This window comes from Ixodes scapularis, unplaced genomic scaffold (genome assembly GCF_016920785.2).
Source record: "Ixodes scapularis isolate PalLabHiFi unplaced genomic scaffold, ASM1692078v2 PGA_scaffold2__306_contigs__length_199485367, whole genome shotgun sequence".
Taxonomy (NCBI): domain Eukaryota; kingdom Metazoa; phylum Arthropoda; class Arachnida; order Ixodida; family Ixodidae; genus Ixodes; species Ixodes scapularis.
The window spans coordinates 184,882,359-184,887,740 of NW_024609857.1; the positions used below are offsets into that span (position 1 = coordinate 184,882,359).

The following is a 5,382-nucleotide window of genomic DNA, read 5'->3' on the forward strand; positions in this document are numbered from 1 at the left end:
AACCAGCTACACCCAACCAAAGTTTTTTGTGACATATAAAACCTGAACTCAAACTACCAACTTGACAGGCTTTGGCTTTTTTATTATTAAGGTCCCTCATGAACACAATATTACAAAATAATCACTGGCATGTGCTCTACATGCTTGTTCGATAAATTATTCAGGAATTTGTATGCGCGTAGTTTATTCGGGCACTTTTGAGCTATAAAACTAACATATAAACATGCTTCACTAGTAACAACAGAGCCGGACATTTCCTATGTTGAGACTTAAAAAAATAAGAAAAATGTTGTGTGCCTAGTCCGCTCCCGCGTTCGCACCTCAGACCTAAAGCCAATTTAAAGTAAAATGAACAGGATCCTTGGATCAAGTGGAAATTTCTGGGAAATGCCAATTGGAAATTAATGGGAAATAAAGGAAACCACCAATCTGCCCAGCCAGTGAAACGGCCCAGGAGAAGCCAGCCGGTACTAAAAGCACCACCGATGCCCGACTCACTGTCCGCCTCCGCTACTAAGACACGAGTGCGTCTCACAGCGGGTCCGACGGTCACTGTATGGAAACCATGAACCACACAGCCCCGTCGCAGTGATCAATTTTATATCCCTCGGCTCCCCTGGAGACCACCCCTGCCATCCTGCGGGGGCGCCTCCCTACTTGGGAAGATACGAGGGTTCCCCACTTTTATGCCAGACCTTCACCTTGTACGGATGCCTCGTCTCGGATCACCACGCAGCGTCCCACGTCCCGCGTCACACGTCTCGATCTCACGTCACCCACGCCACGTCCTACTCCCCACATGTCAACACGCTTCACGTGACACTTCCATCCCTTTTCAGGTCAGGTCGTCACACGTCCTGCGTTCACACATGTCATGTCAACACGCTTCAAATCTCACTTTCATCCCTTTTCAGTTCAGGTCGTCACACGTCATGCGTCCACACATTTGGGTCGTTCCACGTCATGCGGCCTCACGTCGTCGCCACGTCTCACGCCACACGTCACACGCCGCGCTCCCCGCCTCATGGGCTCCGTCCTCCAGTGGTGAAAGCTAGGTCTTCCAGGCCCTTTATATCCCCCCCGTCCACATAGGGAACCCCAGTGCTAGGGTGCCCCACCCCAGGTGGGGGTATCAGACCCGGACAGCAAAAATACATTCTTGAACATTTTTATTACATGCAGCAACAGACAAAAAAAAGACCGAACAAGTTGTGCTGATATTTAGTTGTCGCCAGTCTGGTTGACATTTTGGCATGCAGTGCGCACCCATGATCTTTGTGTGCGTTTAAGGTTTACACACTTAAGATGGTAAATGTCGCGACAAAGTGAACATTCAAATCTAGCACCATGGCAGGAGCGTGTTGTCCTGACACATTCCATTTGCTTGAAGATTCGCATGGACTGCAGTTCTGGAAAGATGTGGTTGAGAAAAAGCTATCTGCTTTAAGTTTTGCAGCTGCCCGGAAATTCTCATCAAAGGTTATAAGCTCAATATTTATGGGAGGTCCCGTAAAAACAGCAAAGTATGCTCGACGGAGCTTCGTGGCTGCCATTTGTGCCTGTACTTGTGCATAATAATCGTGATCATGCCTCAGCTGCAGGTTCTCATTCAGGTAAGATAAACGCTTGGAAGTTTTAATGAGGGAAGTACCATTCATTCACGCAGCACACCTGACCTCCTGGACTGCCTTGTCGCAGCATAAGCAAGATACAATGATATCGGGGGATGCAGCTAGAAAGGGCAGGCTTCCTACAACAAGCAAACCACACTCATTTTGTTGCAGGTCTTTATGTATCAGGGTCTCCTTTGCAATAAATGCTCGTTTAGCTTCTAGTTCCTGTTCGGAGCCCCAACGGAAGTTTAAAACACGAGGGGCCTTTATAAACCCCATAACCTCTGCCACAAGGCCATCGACACCATTCTGGCATGTAGCCACATGACCCAAGAAAGACGCTGTTATTCTGCCCTTCCGTTCTTGCTTCCACCTATGGGATTTTTATTTGCGCGAGTGGCTTTCTTGATCTCAGTGCAATGTGCAGCTGTTAGCCGAACTTCCTTGGCGCCTTTAAAGACTATTTTTTGTTAAATTCCAACAAGTGGCAACTGTGAGGTCATCTCCTTGCGCTTGGCTGGTCTTTCTCGTTTTGGTCAGCTGCTTCGGAAGCGGAGTCCGTTCCTCGCTGTCCGTGATCGAGCTCAGCAGAAGCGTTTTTGGGGCTAATGCCAACGAGAACAAAAACCGGATTAAAGTTTACTATGGTTGGTGACAATGCGTAATGCAAACATTACTGGCCAACCCTCGAACTGGACGTTTGGGGTTTGAATCCCGGATTTTTAGTCTAGTCATGCACAGTTACCCAGTCACGATATTTTGGATGGCTAGACACAAGGCATTGGACTTCTAAGCTGAAAATATTTATTTCGATTGTCTCACCTTTATTTTTTGCTTGAAGCTGCGAACTTGTTCGTCTGTCCATGTCGGCACAGGTCCCCGTGGTCACGGGGAAACTTGAATCACAGGCTGTCCTACCTTTGGATTGAAGAATATGATGTTACTAAGTGGTGCTGCCTGCATGCAATTTTGCAGTTACTTCTTGCAGTTCGAAAAAAAGACTGATGTGACAGAGCAAAAGTGAAGACTTGAAATCATAAGAGGATTACTATATTTTTTCTCTCGACACCTCAATTCACCTCCATGCCACATCAGTCGGTGATGGGTTGCTTAGCCCATACTTCACAGTTGCTTTAACGCTGAAGAGTAGAGCAGCAAGTACAGCATTCCTTCCAGCTGAAAACCGCAACAGCATAAACATGACTCATTAAGTACCCAGAAAATGCAAGCAAAGCATGAAGCTCCAGGTGGTAATGAATGTGACAAGCATTCATCAACACCTGTGACAAGCATCCCGTGCAACTTCGAAGAACTGCATGCATTCAAATTTTATGACATGGTGGCAATTCGTAATGACATACACTTATACTTTGAACATGCATAGTGAATCAAAATTATTACCACTATGTAAATACGTGCGGCTTGTTTGCCAATGATACATCAAAATGAAAGCAAAATACAAATACAAAACTCTGCATCAAGCAGTGTTTTTGTGGGCAAAAAGGCACTCGCGTTCTTTTTTTAACGCAATTCTGGAGGGAAATCGGAAACCCAGACACTTGTAGCTATCCTTTGAGTCGCACGAGATCGAACAATGGAGTAGGAAGTCGAGAGTTTTTATAGATCGTGTCAACAGGGAACGACATCGCAAGCGGGAGATCGCGCTTCCACATGGAAGCACATACTGAAACGCACACCGGGAGCGGTAGTGGGCCTCCAAAAACGATCTACCAAAGCTTTTAACCACTCAATTACACTGTTGTGAATGAAGCACTCACCCATCCATACACGTGCAATGGGCAGTACTAACAGTTCCATCGTCCTTGACAACGCACCACGTGCGGCATGCTTTCGTTAGCATTTGAGTGGACTCTAAAATTGCCGCAATGACGACGATGCCTTCCCCACGCTTGCCTGCCTTAAACGACACAAGCCGCTTCACTTTTACACTCCCAAAGACATTGTATGCTTCGCCAATCTTGTAGCTTTTGAACTGTTTCTTGGTATAAAAGCACACTCTCTCCACAAGATACATGAAGATGTCCGCCGCGGTGACTCGGGGGAAGTTCCTGGAGTACAAATAAAAGCTCAACCCTACCAGATCACCGTCCAGCGGGTCGGGCAGCTCTTGGACTCTGAACGATAACTTCTCTCGGTACCGATTCTGTGCCTCAATGTCGAACCCTTTAAAATAGTCCCTTGACATTTCCGTAGGCGAAAAGATAAACAATCTGCACATGAAAAGTTACCACGCCAGTCAAACATTGGCAACCCCGGCTCGTGCGCACCATTTGCGAACCACGCGGGGAAAAAAACGGACATTCTTTGACCAAAAGTCGCGGGGGGAAGGGGGGGGGGGGGGTTTCCAGTCAGCGTCAAGCAACGCTTGTTTACAAACACCGAAAACGTGGTACACTTAGATATTTATATGTAGTAGACGGATGTAGCCTCGAGACAGACAGTGCACGTCTTGCAGGTGGTAGAGGCACAGAAGAGACAGGTGCGTTCTTGCGCGCACCCATTCCTGACGGCGGACTACGCTTCCTGTAAATGACGACATTGTACCCATCGCCCCGGTTGATCCAGTGCTTCCGCGTGTTCGACAAGCCCGAACTCGGCACTGCGGGGGTGGGAGGACATGCTGCGTTTTGGCGGCAACCAATCGAGCTTGGCGCGGTTAGCTTGTCCCATGATTGTGGACGAAGAGCAGAAGAAACGACGCTTCGCGTCACTTTGACGTAGGTGCGTCGACTTTCAGTAGTCTCGCTGTAATCGATGGCGTCAGGCACTGCAAGCGTCAGCTGCGAAAGCTGCAGGCTCAATTATTGAAGGTAACCTCGGATGACAGCGCTGTCATCTCGAAGGAAGTGAACCGTACTAACGAGCTGGTCCACTTTTCGTATGAGCGCCGTTACGAGCCCCTCGAGTTCGCAGGCGCACTGCCCAGTAGCGTCCGGTCCCACACAATCTTCGCCATCAGTACTCACGGAAACCACTATAGGCACGCTATCGAGAATTAGAACACTGTCCGGGTCACGGCGCTTGATACATGAAGCACATTTGTAGGTGCTCACTCCGCTGGACATGTAGAAGCCGTAATCGTCCCCTACAACATTAAGGCATTTAAAGGGAAAATGGCGCTTGCAGATGCCACTAGCCAGGAATTGTTGAAAATGAACTTAACATCGCAATAATTACTGAAACAAAATTGTTAGCGCGGATGTCTATTACGCACAAAGAATGTAGAAGGCGCAGACGAGCTGGTGGGTATTAATCGTGATGAGTGAAGCTCCAGACTGGGAAGGAAACTTGAATACAATGTATAAGGGACAGACGAAAGCTGACGGACGAGCACTCTCAAGCATAGCTGAAGATTGTCAGTACAACGACGTACGATTAAGTTTTTTTTTGTATTAAAATGTAAGTTTTTTTTATGCCCCTAACTGCTCTACTATTCGGGCAGATGACCACACAAACAAGCTACAACATTTATGGGGACACAATGTAACATCAATAATGCAAGCCCTCGTAAGAACCAGCTCACGTGAGCGCCTGGAATCCCCAAGTCCTAAAAGTTTGAAATCTCAACCTGTTCTTCTGAAGGCACGCTCAACGCATGATGAATTATTTGGACAAGGAGGGAACATAAATGCGTTCCCAAGAAGGCGCCAATCGAAGCGATACCAATATTACAGGAAGAATTGTAAGTTTTGAATCAACCACATCCGCACGCATTCCACAAAATAATGAACCTTAATTTTTAATTTAG

At 47.3% G+C, this 5,382-nt stretch overlaps 1 pseudogene; it reads right to left on the reverse strand.

Annotated features, from left to right (window-relative positions):
• Positions 1-2,066: 2,066 nt before the first annotated feature.
• LOC121045583 lies at positions 2,067-3,819 on the reverse strand (annotated as a pseudogene).
• Positions 3,820-5,382: the final 1,563 nt, after the last annotated feature.